Source organism: Prosopis cineraria, unplaced genomic scaffold, assembly GCF_029017545.1.
Source record: "Prosopis cineraria cultivar Desert tree isolate PC_DT_omini unplaced genomic scaffold, ASM2901754v1 PC9, whole genome shotgun sequence".
Taxonomy (NCBI): Eukaryota; Viridiplantae; Streptophyta; class Magnoliopsida; order Fabales; family Fabaceae; genus Prosopis; species Prosopis cineraria.
Genome location: NW_026555340.1, coordinates 6938174 through 6957650, shown reverse-complemented (window position 1 = coordinate 6957650; position 19477 = coordinate 6938174).

Below are 19477 nucleotides of genomic sequence, written 5' to 3'. Positions count from 1 at the left end.
GTTTAAGAGTGAATGCTATGAAAAATTAATATCTCAACACTCAAATTCAAAGGTTTATATCTTTCTCAATAGAAATCCATTTGAATAAAAAATTATCATTGAAAAGCTATTGGAGTCTATTTTTAAATGAGATATGTTTCATATTAAAATGATCTTTGTAGTTAGAGATATGATATGAAATATGACCAAAGGTCAAAATAGATTTCCTGCACAATTTCCTTTTCAAGGCTTAGACTTCAAGTGTTCATGAATTTTTTAACTTAACTCCATTTTAAGTAAATAGAATAACTTTAAAAACTTTATAGAGTTAGTAATCAAAACATTTAAAAGCTTGTGAGATATATATGACCAAAGATGAAAACTATGCTTATAGAAAATTATATCTCATACTTTCCCTTAATAGCTAAAATGCATGTTTTAATTTGAGATATCTTTAGCCTATACTTCATATCTAAATCAATGAGTTTAATATAAAAACTTCTAGCCTAATGACATTATACCATCAAGTCTAAGGCTTCTAAGGTGCATTCAACCTTGCATAAATGACTTCAATCTTCTTAAGCTCTTCTTGGATCATCTTTCTTTTTATCTTTATATTCTTCAATCATGAGTGTAGCATGCAACTGATGACTTCAACTTTGTTCCTCTTCATTCTTACTCTCATCTTTACTTTGGATAACCTTAAATGATATACCATGAACAAAATGATTAGTCCAAGTGTCAATATACATATATTGAAGTTATGAAAGATAATACTATGAACACTCTTGGATATAGAATCAACTCAAGATAAGAAAAAATATGATAGTATAAAATAACTTTGTTGCACACAAATCATTTTTTCAAGTCTCATGTAATATGGAACAATATGAGTAAAAACACTTTAAAGCACTTGTTCTATAGTCATAGTTAACTATTATATATATGAAAACAATTAGGCATAAGAATAGTTAACTTATTTATATTTGTCGTCATCAAAACTTAAGCTAAGCATAATGTCATAAACCATTATGTCCAACATAGAGTAGGGCTACGACTACCCTACCCAAGTCTAAGGTACACTGGTAGATGTAAATGTACATGTGTCACATACACATCTCAAGCATCTCCACTCACACACACATGCACCATTTTCCACAAACATGCTACTTAATCATTTTATAAAACATAATGTATATAATTTCTATAAAACACTTGTAAATAATTTTACAAACTATTAGACAAAAGGGTTACTCCATTATCTTTTACTATAAACTCGGGTTAGATTAGTAAGGTTGCCCTTATTAATTCTCCCCAACTCTCCCACATAATAATATGATTACCAAGTTTTCACAATTTACACAAATGGGATTCCAAGTTTTATAATGTTTAAAATGCTCCTATACACTATAAATGTATTCAAATTAGAGTTTTAAAACATTATGGAAGTATGGGAATCAACAAAATAAAAGCATTTGCATAAACTCAAATCATGCACTGTGTGTACATGTCTCTGTGCTTTGCCCTGTGGCATGAAGGACTATGCGTTGCAGCATATTGCATGATTTTGACAGCAAAATTTCTACTGTCAAATGACAATACAAAGACAACTTCTAAAGTGTCACAAATCTCCATCCTATGTCCGATTGAGGTGATTTTGGTGTCTATATAGAGCTTTCTCTTGGATCTAGCCAATGGCATAAGTTTCACACTCAAATTCATTTTCCACAAAGAGTTGGACACTTAAACCCATTTTCACAATTATACACAAGCACGGTGTCTAAATTCACACATAAGTGCCAAAAGCCTTATACTGACCATCTGACCATACTCAATAGACCATATAGGATTCGTGCAACACACCACCATCATACTAATGCACATATAATATATTTTCACTACTCAACCCCAAATTTTCATAAAACACAAGGGGGAGGGAATTCTTGCACAAAATCATTCATATTCATCAATAACATTTCAAAATACACTTTATACTACTTGCACAAGTATTTTAGCCTTATACAAGGTTTTCAACCAAAACTTATTAGCTCAAAGTACAAAATACACAAGGTTTTCGTAATAGTAGTGCAAGTAGATCAAAACAATGGTTTATGTCCTAGTTGGTAAATTGATCAACATTAATACACAAAGATTAACATGAAGAGGCATATGGTAGGATTTACAAAACAATCCTAAGCCTCAACCCATTTTTTCCATCTTTAGTCCAATGAGCTGGGCCTTGAAAACATTGAAGATCGAGGGATGAGTACAATCACTCTATAAGCAAGGTCCATCTAATCTATATAGTTGTATATCAATTAAAAACATATGCAAATAGGTAATAAAACACACATATGTTTTGCATATGGCACATATAGCCACGGTCACAACAATAGCAACCATGTGATCGAGCATAAAACACATATATCATGTATATATCATTTATGCACATTATGGGGTCGCAAAACTAACAATCATGTGCCCCTAACACATGATGGACCACAATACTAACAACCATGTGTCTAAAACTAAATGCATAATCAATTCTAGCCTTATACCTTCTTATTACCTCCGACATGAAAACCAGTGGCTATTAAGTTGCTATGTCCATAACACAGACTAACCTAGTATTCTATTTGTGAGGAGCAACTAGGCCAAGGTTAACCCACTCACTTGTATACTATGGTTTCCCTCAATACTAACAACCATAAGGTGTCATACCCTTAAGCTAGCATCCTCATAAATCGGTGGAGACTAGTTATATTAAAGTCCCTTGTAGAACAGGAGGGACAGTCATGAATTAATCATGGGATACGGGCTACCTCCTAATTCTAATGATCAATGCCAAGGCTAACTTCTGGTTATAAAGGTAAGCTACCAATACCATGTGGATTTACCAAACCACTCCTCTCCCTAAGCGAATGATAGAACACATTGTTACCCACTTTTATTTGTCAATTAGGACCATTTTATTAATTATTTATCACCTTCAAGTGCACACATTGCATTAGATTTGGAACTTTGCCTAAGTTTCTAAGATCAGTGCACTAGGGGCATTTTGGTCCAAAAAATGAACTTTTGAGAAAATGTACATGAAAAATTGTCAAAGTGTATTTTATGTCCAGTTGATGAATGGTGAAATTATATTTTTAAAATTCATTTTAGTTTGGGAGTAATTAAATAAAAAAGTCAACACTTTCTTAAGTGTCTTAGTTTGTCCTAGTTTTTGGTTTGCCTTTGTGTGAAAATTTTTATATATTTTGTGCAGCCTGAAACTTGGTTAATTTAATAAATTCCCCCTTCTAAATATGAATTTAATTCTGGACATGAATTAGATTTTATTATATCATATGGTATTTAATTGAATTATGTGATTTGTGTGACATAGGTGGCATGTGACTTGTGCATCAATTGGGCAATTGAGGTCAACACTCCTTGAGGTCAATGGCTGATGGTTTGCATGTGAATTATGATTATTTTGAGAGGTTAAATCAGCTAAAATGATGTGGATGACACATGGGAAATTAGGCACACATTGGAATCATCTACAAACCAATAGGAAGTTGCCACCTTGCAAGTGTGACAAGGCTCCCATTTACATTTTAATTTCTTTTTCCTTATTTTAATTAAGCTTCAGCTGATGGGAGACACCAAAGAGCACGCCATTTTAAGCCTCAAATGGGATCCAACACATATCTCATTCATCTTCCACATTCTCTCTCTCTTGTTCATAGTGTTCTTCATTTTCTCTTTTTGTTCTTCATTTTCCAGCACCCTAACCTCCATTTTCAGCCACCAAACCTCCACAAAACTCATACCATTCTTCTCCTCTCTTCATTTTCGTTCCATCCCTTCCATTTTCACAAGGATTGAAGCTCATTTTCATCATTCAAGAGCTATGGAGTTTGGCCTTCACAAGCAATCACTAGGGTTCTTGAAGATGAAGATTGGCTAAGTTTCTTTGTGGAATCCTAGAGAGATGAAGATGGAGGATGAGTCTTGAGCTTCAAATTGGCTAAGTTCTTTTGTTTCCTATCCTCTTCTCTTTTTACTAGATGGTTAGATTCCTTAATCTAGGGTTTAATCATCTTAGCTTATAAATTCTAATTTGAATTTGATGTTGATGTAAAGAGAGAGGATTGTTTCATTTAATTTCTTCCTTGGACAGCCATGACTGAATTTTGCCACTCTTGTTTGGCACATAATCTTGTGTTTTTCAATTAGTGAATTTCTTGTGTTAATATTGCATAATCTTGTGGTGTTAATGCTTGTGTTGTTGAGTAGCTTGACATAATCTTGTGGTTGCTCAATTTATGTGTTTGACCATGGCTGTTGAGAGAGGATTTTGAATGAATCACTTGGCTAATGTCTTCACCAATTGGTTAATTGAACTAGGGACTTTAATCTAAGACCTAGGGAGGTTAGCTAATTAGGTTAATTGGCTTAGGATAATTTTCTTAAGTCATGACAGCTTTAGTCAAGAGGAAAGGGAAGCTAAACTTAGCCTAATCATGAGAAGATAATGAGTCCAAAATCAACTAATCTCTAGGGTTCCATTATTGTAAAAAGGGAAGTTCATTTCACTCACTTTCACTAGCATTTTAATTACTTGCATATTAGGTAATTAGTTTAGATAATTAGCTAGATAACTAAATTCCTACAAACTTTGGTTGATTTATTTCACTAGATAACTTTCAATTAGACTTAAAACCATTCCTTGGGAGATGACTAGGGTTGGCCCTATATTGCATTAGGGTTAGCTTTAGTGTAATTTTGAGGATAAGCGACTAATTTCCTATCAAATTTTGGCGCCGTTGCCGGGGAATGGTTTAAGTTTAATTCTAAGGTTGTTTAGTACCTAATTTACATTTTTAGTGTTCCTGGAAAATTTTTTGAAAAATTATAAAAATTTGTGTTTTGCATTTTATTTAGTGTTTTTTGTGTGTTTTGAGTGTTTTTATTCTGTTTTGAAAAAAAAAAATTAGTGCAATTTTCTTTGGTTTGGTGTAGAGCTGAAAATACTCTGTTTCTAGTGTCTCTGTCTGAAATTGAAAAATTAACTGGGAATGATTCTGAGGGAATTTGAACTTGAAATGTATTTCATTAAAAGCTCTATATCTTAGCTTCACTTTAAAATTGGTTTGGTCAATTTTGGACGTGGGAAGTGTCCTGTGGAAATTTTACAATCTAACAAGGTCCAGGGAGCCATTACAGAGGATTCCCAAAACCCTGTTTCAACTTTGAGTTAGCATATCTTCCTCTTTGTGCGTTCAAATTGATTAATTTGAGTTTCATTTTTCTTATCACTGTCTTATATTTGTTTCTTGTGTTTAGGATTTTCTTCAATTTTTCCATTTTCCTATTTGAAAGTTTGTTAGAAGCTCTGAAGGTCTTCTGGACGAAATCCTGTTTCTCCAGACCTGTGGACCAACTTGTGAAAAATTCTGGGAACGATTGGGAGGGATTTGTAATCTGAAAGTTTTATATAATTTTTCTGAATATCTCTTGTGTATCTCATAAAAGTTTCAGGTGAATTTCTCATATGGATTGGCTGCTAAAAAATCCACAAGTTCACTATCTCCAGAAAGCCTATTGTGCAAATTCTAGAATTGTCAAAGCTTCTTGATTGAGCATTTCTAACTCTCTTTCTACTTATTTGGTGTTGTTTTGATTTTTTTATTTTATTGTTTTTAATTCTAATAGAAAAAAATTCTCTTGATTTTTGTTTGCTTGCATTTCCACTCATACACTTGCAAAGGGCATATCATTTGAGCTTCCTTAGTCTTTCCATCATTTTGAGCTTGAATTTGAATCATTGCTTGTGGATATAAATTTCATTGCATTTTATGGCTTGGTTTCATGATCATGATTCATTCCATCATTCATTTGACATCCATTCCCATCCATTTCCAGCGCTTAACATTGACCATACATCCCATTTCCATAATCAATTTCAACAATATAACTTTGATTATCCACCCCCATATCATGATCATTTCCATCCAAGTCACAATTATGAATTTTCAATCCCATGAGTTTTGAATCCAATCTAAGCACTCATGTTGAGCGTACACTATCCATTGACATTGAGCATCTAGAAAAATTATATGCACAAAGGGGTAAATTTTATTGTGTGCATTGTGAGGCTATCTCCCACTTCTATTATGATGTCCTATTCTAAAAGGATATTGTGAACCACATGGAGTAGTAGAAGACTTGTTGGTTTGTGTTAAAGGTCTATTATTTCCTGTGGATTTCTATGTGCTTGATATGTCAAAAGAAGGGAGTGGGGATGATATTTTGATTTTAGGAAGGCCATTTATGAGGACTGCCCGTACATTGATTGACATGGAAAAAGGTAGTTTGATTTTGAAATGTGGAGAGGATCATGTTATTTTTAATATATATGAAGCAATGAAACATCCTTTTGAGGATTATTCTTTGTTAGGTGTAAGTTCCATTGAGTCATTGCTTCATGATGCTTGTGAGTCTCACATGCTTGATTCTTTCTCACATGTTGATGATGATTTGTCTCTTGTTACTACTACATGTATTGATGGATGTAGTTGTCCTATTTGTTAGAGATTGATGCATGCTTGAATGATGCAACTACTTCTTCTCATGATTTGTTTAAAATATCTCCTATGCTTGATCTTGAAATGCTTGAGAAGGGTATATCTTCTTGTGTTGTAGGTACTAAAGCCATTAAGGCCGAATCTATGAGTTTTTCTCCACTCGAGCTTGATGTTCTTAGGATTCCCAAGCTATTGGAGGAAAATTCTACACTTTCACATGTCGAGGCCGTGGCTCAAGTCCAAGTACTTGAGGATAAGTTGCAAGAAAAGGGGGAGGCTGTGTAAAGAAAGAAGAGGAGAAATCAAAAACAAGTGACAAGCCTAAAAGACAAGATAGTACCATGGAATATTCCACCAAATTAGACTTGAAGAAGCTCATTCCCTCTTGTGTAGAGCCACCTACCTTGGAGTTGAAGCCTTTACCATCCAATCTCAAGTATGCATATCTCATTGAGAATGAGAAGCTTCCGGTAAAAATTTCTAACTCTTTATCTCTTGAGGAAGAAAATGCATTACTTGATGTGTTGAGAAAGAACATACATGCTATTGGTTGGACTTTGGCTGACATTCCTGGTATTGACCCTATTGTGTGCACACATAAAATTTTTCTTGAGGACAATGCTAAGCCCATTAGGCAACCACAAAGGAGACTTAACCCATTGATTTTAGATGTGGTAAAGAAAGAGGTTGTTAAGCTACTTAGTGCTGGGATCATCTATCCTATAGCTGACAGTGAGTGGGTGTCTCCAACCCAAGTTGTACCTAAGAAAGGGGGGATTACTGTGGTAAAAAAATGAGAAAGGAGAGCTTGTTCCAACTAGAGTTCAAAATGCTTGGAGAGTGTGCATAGACTATAGGAAGCTCAATAATGTGACTAGGAAGGACCATTTTCCTTTGCCTTTTATTGATCAAATGCTTGAGAGATTGGCTTCCAAGTCCCATTATTGCTTCCTAGATGGGTTTAGTGGGTATTTTCAGATTCCTATAGCTCCTAGTGACCAAGATAAGACTACCTTTACATGCCCCTTTGGTACATTTGCCTATAGGAGGATGCCTTTTGGTCTTTGCAATGCACCTGGTACTTTTCAAAGATGCATGATGTCCATATTTTGTGATTTTATTGAACATTGCATGGAAGTCTTTATGGATGATTTTACTGTGTATGGTGAGTCCTTTGATTCATGCTTGCATTCTTTAGATAAAGTGCTTGGTAGGTGCATTGAAAAGAAGCTTGTGCTTAACTTTGAAAAATGCCATTTCATGGTAGATAAAGGAATTGTTTTAGGCCATTTGATTTCTTCCAATGGCATAGAGGTGGATAAGGCCAACGTAGATGTGATGTCTTCTTTGCCATATCCTGTTTGTTTGAAAGATTTGAGATCATTTTGGGACATGCAGGCTTTTATAGAAGATTTATAAAGGGGTTTAGTGAAATTGCTTTGCCTATGTCTAAACTCTTACAAAAAGATGTTGATTTTGTTTTTGATGATGCTTGCAAAAGGAGTTTGACACTTTGAAAAGCATGCTCATTTCCCCTCCCATTCTTAAAGCCCCAAATTGGTCTTTACCTTTTGAGTTGTCATGTGATGCTTCTAATTTTGCTGTGGGAGCTATGCTTGGTCAAAGAGAGGGCAAGTTATCATATGTGATTGCTTATGCATCTAGGACCCTAGATTCAGCTCAGGTTAAGTACACCACAACTGAGAAAGAGTTGTTTGCTATTGTTTTTGCACTTGATAAATTTAGATCATATCTTCTTAACTCTAAAGTTATTGTGTACACTGACCATGCTGTTGTGAGGTACTTGTTTAAGAAGATAGATTCTAAGCCTCGCTTGATTCGATGGGTGATCTTGATGCAAGAATTTGATGTGGAGATAAGGGATAGGAGTGGTTCTACCAATCAAGTAGTGGATCATTTGTCTAGACTACCTCATTTAAAAGCTACTATGGTAAACTCTAACCCTACTATTCCTTGTGATTCATTTCCTGATGAGGCATTGTGTGCCATTTCATCTAAGCCTCCATGGTATGCCTCTTTTGCTAACTATATTGAGTGTAGAGTCTTGCCTCCTTGTGCTTCACGTTTTGCCATTGAAAAATTGAAAAGAGAGTCTAGATTTTACATTTGGGAACCACCTTTGATGTGGAAGATTTGTAGTGATAAAGTGATTAGGAGGTGTGTTGATGATGTTGATGTGCCTTCTATTCTTGAATTTTGTCACTCTCATGCATGTGGTGGTCATTTTAGCTCAAATAAGACAGCTAGGAAGGTTTTAGATTGTGGATTGTATTGGCCTAGCTTGTTTAAAGACTCTTATGAATTTTGTAAAGCATGCTTGAAATGTCAAAAGGTTAGTAGTTGGGTAAGAGACATGAAATGCCTCAACAACCCATTTTATTTTGTGAGATTTTTGATGTTTGGGGCATTGACTTCATGGGTCCCTTTCCACCATCCTTTAGTTTTGAGTACATTACTTGGTGTTGATTATGTTTCAAAGTGGATTGAAGCCATTCCTACTACAACCTCCTTTAATTCCAAGAGAAATATCTCCCTCACCTTTACAAAGGTTTTGAGCATGTAAATTAGTCAATTGAAATTCTCTCTAAGAGTAATGATAAGTACAATAAAGCTCTAATACTTAAATCATAAAGATGTAGATGATATTAGCTCAAGAATAATGATTTTCATACAATAAGAGTAATATGATCATGAATTTCATAGCTTAATAATGTCTAAGGTTAATCTCCTCTTGAAATTAGTTTTGGAGTGTTAAATTTATAGCCCATGGAGTAAAATAAGTGCTAGAGATATCAAATGACTATTTAGAGATGTTGCACAGTGATTATAAACTTTGGTGTAATTTCTTGCGAATGACTAGTGCTATTTCACACGTATTTTGGAGGTTTCATATATATATGTGCAATATCTTGTTAGTGACCTACTAAATCATACAAGAAAATTCATGTTGTAGAGCCTAGAAGACAAATCACGCAAGGGAGCAAGGTGTTTTTACAGGTGATTTAGACCATGGAAGTTATAGAATGAGAAACAAGGCTTTATTGGTCATTTCTTGTGTAGGTACAAGTTGTTTCACCATGATTTAGTATTCAAATGGTATTCAATGTGAAAATAGGCTTTTGGGTGCATTTTTCACACTTGAACACAAGGTGTTGTCACGTGAGATTGAGCACTGGTGTTAAATCACGCATGCGTTATTGTAGCTCTCACATGTGATTTTGTATCTTCACTTTACAAAACTTCATAATATCGTAACTCATTTAGTATAACTCCAAATTTGACAAATTATATATTTTTGGAAAGGTCTTGAAGTCTAGTTTTTAATGAAGTATTTTACACTCAAATTCAATGTATATTTTGATATATGGTCAAAAGAGTGGACGAAGTTTAAGAGTGAATGCTATGAAAAATTAATATCTCAACACTCAAATTCAAAGGTTTATATCTTTCTCAATAGAAATCCATTTTGAATAAAAAAATTATCATTGAAAAGCTATTGGAGTCTATTTTTAAATGAGATATGTTTCATATTAAAATGATCTTTGTAGTTAGAGATATGATATGAAATATGACCAAAGGTCAAAATAGATTTCCTGCACAATTTCCTTTTCAAGGCTTAGACTTCAAGTGTTCATGAATTTTTTAACTTAACTCCATTTTAAGTAAATAGAATAACTTTAAAAACTTTATAGAGTTAGTAATCAAAACATTTAAAAGCTTGTGAGATATATATGACCAAGATGAAAACTATGATTATAGAAAATTATATCTCATACTTTCCCTTAATAGCTAAAATGCATGTTTTAATTTGAGATATCTTTAGCCTATACTTCATATCTAAATCAATGAGTTTAATATAAAAACTTCTAGCCTAATGACATTATACCATCAAGTCTAAGGCTTCTAAGGTGCATTCAACCTTGCATAAATGACTTCAATCTTCTTAAGCTCTTCTTGGATCATCTTTCTTTTTATCTTTATATTCTTCAATCATGAGTGTAGCATGCAACTGATGACTTCAACTTTGTTCCTCTTCATTCTTACTCTCATCTTTACTTTGGATAACCTTAAATGATATACCATGAACAAAATGATTAGTCCAAGTGTCAATATACATATATTGAAGTTATGAAAGATAATACTATGAACACTCTTGGATATAGAATCAACTCAAGATAAGAAAAAATATGATAGTATAAAATAACTTTGTTGCACACAAATCATTTTTCAAGTCTCATGTAATATGGAACAATATGAGTAAAAACACTTTAAAGCACTTGTTCTATAGTCATAGTTAACTATTATATATATGAAAACAATTAGGCATAAGAATAGTTAACTTATTTATATTTGTCGTCATCAAAACTTAAGCTAAGCATAATGTCATAAACCATTATGTCCAACATAGAGTAGGGCTACGACTACCCTACCCAAGTCTAAGGTACACTGGTAGATGTAAATGTACATGTGTCACATACACATCTCAAGCATCTCCACTCACACACACATGCACCATTTTCCACAAACATGCTACTTAATCATTTTATAAAACATAATGTATATAATTTCTATAAAACACTTGTAAATAATTTTACAAACTATTAGACAAAAGGGTTACTCCATTATCTTTTACTATAAACTCGGGTTAGATTAGTAAGGTTGCCCTTATTAATTCTCCCCAACTCTCCCACATAATAATATGATTACCAAGTTTTCACAATTTACACAAATGGGATTCCAAGTTTTATAATGTTTAAAATGCTCCTATACACTATAAATGTATTCAAATTAGAGTTTTAAAACATTATGGAAGTATGGGAATCAACAAAATAAAAGCATTTGCATAAACTCAAATCATGCACTGTGTGTACATGTCTCTGTGCTTTGCCCTGTGGCATGAAGGACTATGCATTGCAGCATATTGCATGATTTTGACAGCAAAATTTCTACTGTCAAATGACAATACAAAGACAACTTCTAAAGTGTCACAAATCTCCATCCTATGTCCGATTGAGGTGATTTTGGTGTCTATATAGAGCTTTCTCTTGGATCTAGCCAATGGCATAAGTTTCACACTCAAATTCATTTTCCACAAAGAGTTGGACACTTAAACCCATTTTCACAATATACACAAGCACGGTGTCTAAATTCACACATAAGTGCCAAAAGCCTATACTGACCATCTGACCATACTCAATAGACCATATAGGATTCGTGCAACACACCACCATCATACTAATGCACATATAATATATTTTCACTACTCAACCCCAAATTTTCATAAACACAAGGGGGAGGGAATTCTTGCACAAAATCATTCATATTCATCAATAACATTTCAAAATACACTTTATACTACTTGCACAAGTATTTTAGCCTTATACAAGGTTTTCAACCAAAACTTATTACCTCAAAGTACAAAATACACAAGGTTTTCGTAATAGTAGTGCAAGTAGATCAAAACAATGGTTTATGTCCTAGTTGGTAAATTGATCAACATTAATACACAAAGATTAACATGAAGAGGCATATGGTAGGATTTACAAAACAATCCTAAGCCTCAACCCATTTTTTCCATCTTTAGTCCAATGAGCTGGGCCTTGAAAACATTGAAGATCGAGGGATGAGTACAATCACTCTATAAGCAAGGTCCATCTAATCTATATAGTTGTATATCAATTAAAAACATATGCAAATAGGTAATAAAACACACATATGTTTTGCATATGGCACATATAGCCACGGTCACAACAATAGCAACCATGTGATCGAGCATAAAACACATATATCATGTATATATCATTTATGCACATTATGGGGTCGCAAAACTAACAATCATGTGCCCCTAACACATGATGGACCACAATACTAACAACCATGTGTCTAAAACTAAATGCATAATCAATTCTAGCCTTATACCTTCTTATTACCTCCGACATGAAACTAGTGGCTATTAAGTTGCTATGTCCATAACACAGACTAACCTAGTATTCTATTTGTGAGGAGCAACTAGGCCAAGGTTAACCCACTCACTTGTATACTATGGTTTCCCTCAATACTAACAACCATAAGGTGTCATACCCTTAAGCTAGCATCCTCATAAATCGGTGGAGACTAGTTATATTAAAGTCCCTTGTAGAACAGGAGGGACAGTCATGAATTAATCATGGGATAGGGGCTACCTCCTAATTCTAATGATCAATGCCAAGGCTAACTTCTGGTTATAAAGGTAAGCTACCAATACCATGTGGATTTACCAAACCACTCCTCTCCCTAAGCGAACTCCTGTCAATAATCATGCTATGCATATCTTGACACTTGATGTTATTTTAACACAATTATGAATATCTTGACTCTTAAGTCATTTCAACACAATTTATGCATGTATTCTCACTCACATAATCATCACAGTCCATGCATCAATTATCACATTTTCCTTAATTTTACGATATGTCATTCAATCATAATCATGATCTCAAATATACAACATGAATGGGGTTCTTCATTTCCAAAACCTTTTCACATAAACTTATCAAATTGCTAAATTGCATTAATAGCTTTTGCATATCAAGCAAGTTTTAAATCATTAATTTAAGTAATTATCTAGTTAACATATTGTAAAGTCCCTACTTACTAATTCAGACTTTACCATTCTCAATTACACAATCATCAAACAACAATCATATAATATCATAGTAATAGCCCTCAAATTGTTTTCAAAATGCAGGATCCTAACTTTGTCAAAAGCATGTTTAAATAAGAGGGTTAATGGAAGTGTAAAAACAACTCTAAGACTTAATGAAACACAACCTTTTTCCCTTGAAAAAGTACCATGCACCGCGACTTACACCACCATGTGCTGCAACATGTGGTACAAAGCAACGTGTTCTGTTTTTCTCTATGCCATGCATTGCGGCATGGCACACAATGCACCGTGGTGCATATGACAACAAAATCTACTATTATATAGTAATTTAGAAGGTGAACTTCCATCGCACGCCATTTTTACATCCGACATCGATGAGATTAATTCAAGTGCCTGCATAAAGCTTATAACGTATTCTATCTAATGAGATAAGTTTGGACTTGATCCGACTGTCCGATCTAAAATTAGAAATTTAGGTGCAAAAAGCTACTTTTTCTTTCAAAACTTGCACCCTAAGTGCTTAATTCTCATTCCTTGTCCTATTAGATCACTCCAGGCCTTAAACCAAGTTCAAAAGGAATACATACACTTGATTGACACTTTTAATCACATATATCACATCAGTTACCCATTTTAACCTCTCAATGACACATTACGCAATTATGGGTTTATATGTGGAATACATAAACAATTACATATAAACATAGACTTATTCCACTTTCAACCATCTGACTCTCACATATAGGGCTTTACCTCACCATATGATTAGGAATCACAAATATACTTAACTCTTCCAAATAGGGCTCAACCTCATCATTTATGTCAAGTTCTCAGATACACATAATTTCACATAACAATTCACATATATACAAGTAAAACAAGTTACAAAATAACATACACTTACTTGATTGGCATCTAGGCCTACCCACGTACCTATTACTGTAGTACCCTCGGTGAGATGCAGTATCACATATCCTAGCAAGTTTGTAACTACAAAACACATATGCATATTCACATACTTATATTTACATACACTTATGCATCTTAGTTGGCAACTCAAACTCTAAACACAACCTTATACATTCATTCTACATTTTACACAATTGGTAGTCATACTACAAGCAAGTAAGGTTACTTTTTCTTTACTTCCTTTCCCAATCTTTTCGTGCTCTCTTCACCTATATATAAAAGTAATGGAGTGAGACATACATCCCATAACTCGAATATAACCCTAATTACTGGTTAGTAAGCAAAATCATAAAGAAGAGATAAAGCAATATGTATTTCAATAAAAATAGTATAGTATGCATATACACGAATGCATACTCATAAATCCATCATGCTCATGCTTATGCACTCCTAGTTTTACCTAGTAGAGAGAGCTCTATGCTAGGACTAGGACTTTCAGTCTTACATGAAACAGGGCCCACCAAACTACTATTCATATCAGGTATCATCTTTGCATATAGGTGATCTCCTAGTTTTGTCGTGGTAGAGTCAAGCTCTATGCTTGAGACCTTTAGGACATCCAGCCTTAAATAGAGTAAGACCACAACCCCCTACCCTAGTCTAGAGTATACTCACGGATCATTATCTTAGGTCTAACTTAGTAGAGCCAAGATCTATGCTTAAGAAAATCAGGATCTCCTAGGTCCTTCCTAGCAAAGTCAAGCTCTATGCTTAAGAACATTAAGACTTCTTAAGCTTACACACAGTAGGGTTGCGACCGCCTACCCTAGTCTAGGAGTACTCTCACAGATGCAATGCGCATGTCTATACATATGTCTCGTCTTATATATTTCAAACATTACCTGCACACTCGTATACAAATACATTCATAATTTTGCTACTCTATCAGTTCATAAATCACAATACACATAGTTATATAATATACTGGTAAATAATTTCACAAATGAACAAATAAAAGGGTTACTCTAGTTACCTTTTACCTTTACTATTAAGGGTTACCAATCGTACTGAACTCCTAAGGGTATAGATTCCCACGAGCAATGTCACAAGTGCTCAATCTACACAATGCAGTATCCCTCAGTCAATTCTTAATACCCAACATAGGTATTGATTTGGCTAACCTGAATCCCTTAACACATAAAATAGTTCAATTAACATCTTTCTAATTCATAAATATACTATCTATAGTTATTGGCCCTATAAACTATTCAAATGACCTTAACAACCTCCTAACTCATTTATTCAACCAATTGTCTCCATTTTAACCTAACTTTTTAGGCTATTTGAGCCTAAATTCCAAAAGCTCAACCATTAAACTCCAGACTAGTCACAAAACCTTAGTTTCATATTCAATACCTGTTTTAAATATTTCTTTTAGATTTCAGCACCTTAAAACTTCTTGATTTGATTTTTCAATAGATCAAATTTAATAAAAATAGGGTAGAAATGAAGCTTAAGGCTGCACAATACTTACTTGAGAAGTCACTAATCGAAGCAGACTCCTAAGCTCTTGCAAATTAATACCCTAACAGGGCTAGGTCTTCTCTCTTCTTTAGATACATTTCCTAAATCTTCCCTTCTATTTTCACGAGCTAATCATGTTAACTTTAAGCAATTTCTGTGTATTGCCCGCATGGCACAGTGTGAAAACTCTCACTACTACTCGTGCTACCCCAGACTGCTATTTTACCATTCAATCCTATCAACATAACTGATAACCAACACAAAATATTAACTTGATATCCAAACCACAATTAATCTACTAATTACTAATTTACCTCTGATTAGCAACTAGTTTTTTAGCATTGAAATTCAAGATGTCACACATACAACTATACAAATTAGGTTTTTCCCAAGTTACCTTAAATCTTTAAAAGGTCAATCGTTTACCCCTCACAATACCAACTACCAAAGCTTCTTTACAAACTTGAATAGTGCCAAATGAATAGTCTACAATCAATTTTCCAAGGATAACATCATGATCCCATCTTAGGTAATTTTCAATACTATAACTCCACATTCCCCATCTTCATCAAAATCATAAACTCAAACCCAATCATACACAATAGGTTTACTAAGTTTCATTGACCCACATTAGCATTAATAAGTCATTAAACTATCACTAATGAGCATTAAATAATCCTAACAACCTTATTTATTTTAAAATTTGGATATTAATGGCTCCCAACTACTGACCACTCATAAAACCATTAATGTAAGGTTTAAATACTCTAAATAATTTCCATTATATCTATTTTAGATTTAGACCTATTGTAATGTTCACCTTGACATTACTAAAATTTACCATACAATCACAACAGATAGTGATAATTAGGAGCAAGGATTGCTCCTAATCTCAAATTAAATATAGAAGGGTTAAAACTAATAATCCTTTAAAAATAATTTTAAAATAGTTGGGATCATATAAAACCCTTTAAATTAGTAGTTTGAGCTCAAACTTAATGATTTATAAAGATATTGGAAGCATGAAAAATTTTTAGGAAGCAAAACACTTGAAAACAGGGCCAAAAATGTCATTTTTGAGTATTTTGGTATATGCGCCATGGCTTATAGTCCATGAGCCATGGCATGTGATATAGAGAGGCTAATTTGGCTATTGTATAATGTGTCATAGCTTGCGTGCAATGTGCTGTGGAGCACGTGTCCTTATCATGATAGCAAAAATGCTATCATGATATCTTTTCGGAGTGAAATTCACATGCGCACCATTTTCACATCTATTGTTCGATTAGAGTGATTCAAGTTCCCACGTAAAGCTTATTCAATAAGATAACTAATGGCATAAGTTTCATTATGATCTGACACCATATGAGAATTTTATACACCCGAATGTAAAAGTTAATTTTTAAAGTGATTTTCAAGCATCCAAGTACCCGAAACTCAAAACTTATACCATTAACCCATTTTGAGGCTTGAACCAAGTCTAATAGACCAAAACACACTTGATTGAACATTTAAACATGTAAAAACATACCAAACAAGGAATTTGGCCACTTAATGCCCATTTCACCTAATATGGCCAAAATACAAAATCAATACCACATACACCATTTGGCCTCTATTGCCACATAATATACCATATATACATTAACACCAAATGTATACAACATTTCTTATAATTGTATTAGTATTTTAGCCTATCACTATAAAAATCACCACTTATTCACATCATATACAATATTGGATACAAAATGTCATAGTATAATACAAGTGCAACCAATCAAAATGGTATGCATTCCTAGTTGGCAACATATAATATCATATCACAAGTTTATGTACACTGCTAAAAAAAAATCAAACATTACTATTTAATGTAGCAAATTTGCTAATCTTTGCTCGATTCCTTCCTCTGCTCAAACTCAGCAATAGAACCTATAAAATAATAACCACAGGGTGAGAAAAAAACTTTTAGTAACTAAGATAATCTACAATATCGATTAACATGCCAAGTTATAAACAAAATTTAAAATAAGCATAACAATACACCATATACAATTCATCACAATAAAATGCATGGTCGCTAATCATCCAATCCTCTAATACTCCTTACTAAACCAGTAGGCTATTTCACGAAACCAAACCACACGTATGGTCCCCAAGCTCACTATCTATGGTAGGACTACTCCGTTAAGGTGTTCTAAACCACTTTTAGACTACAAATTCTCCCTATTACAAGTAATTGGGGTGTCATTACTCCAACACTACATCCTATGTATGCTAAGGAGCAAAGTCTCCAACTCCGCACCTTTTTGGATACTAAGGAGAGTAAGTCTCCAACATTACACCCTTTTTGGGTACTAAGGAGAAATATGAACTACACCTGGCGTCTTGAGGTGCTAGCAGTGTCATATGAACTTAATTTCCACTAACTCCACTACGATGATCTCTCACCCTCTAATATGCCACATTTCACTATATATCTCTACTTGACCATGCATAAATCACTTTCTAAACCAACATAATGAATCTTAACATTTACTTCAAAAACATGACATTTTACAAATCAATACTCTACTCATTTTTAAAAATAGTTAACATTTACAAAATATATACATATATACATAACAAATCATAGAAGAACACTTGAGAATAACTTATATAAGGTAATAAATAATGTAAATTACCTTGTTACCTCAACCCTTTTGTTACTAAAAGGGTTACCCATGGTACTAAATCTCTTCTTATATCAATGCAAGTTTTCCCACACCACAATCTACATCAACAAGTACTATATGTTAATTTTCAATTAACACACGCACTATTATCAACAAATAACATCCCAATTCTCCCAGTTCTCATTCATATTCTCAACAAAGAGACTTATTAAGATTATAATTTTCTCACACAGTCCCTTCAAGCCTCTCTGTAACTCTATCACAATATAACACTAGACATCTTAACTTGTCACACCTCAAAACCCCATAATCAAGTTAGGGCTTGATCCAACTTTCACCAAACAACAAAGTAGCTTCATATTACCACTTATCCAAGGTTAAGAAACTTAAATCAAACCTTTAGAATCAATTTAAATCTTTAAAACATAGACCCATAGCTTAATCCATTTAGAGCAAATTCTCTCACTTCTAAATTCTATGAAAAATGAAATGAAATGGTAGAGGAGAAGGGTGGGAAACTTACTCAAGAGTTTGAAGGCCTAATTTATCTTTAAAATCCTCCCAAAATTAAGTCATAGCAATGATCAAAGCCTTTCCCTTTATGTTTTAGGTTTTTCCCACAAAAACTGCCTTTTTCTGATGATTTTTGAAAATTAACTTGTCAGTACCGTGTCGTACCGTGCACTGCAGCACACACTATACAAGCTGCAGCTCATGATGCAGCTAGTAAAATGTCAATTTTGTTCCCCCTGATACCACCCGATTCAATCCAACTTCTATCCTAACTCAATTTAGAGCTAAATATGACCCAAAAAGCCAATTAGCAACCTAAAACATAAATAAATAAATTAATTTTTTAAATAATTTATCCCTTAATTAATCAATTTATTTCAGATTTAAAGCTTTTGGATGTTACACCTAGAACTCATATGGACCAAAAAATCACTCTCCCAACACAAGCCTTAACTCAACTCTTCATAAAAATAGAAGGAAAAGGGAAGAGATGGGCCTAGTAATCTTACCTCACATGTTGGGAAGCTCTAAGGTATCACCAATAGTCCCAATGTATGTGCCCTAGCAGAGCCAAGTCGTGCCTTTCATTTCTTCTTTTCTTCTGTTCTATTTTCATAAGCAGACATGGATTGACTTAT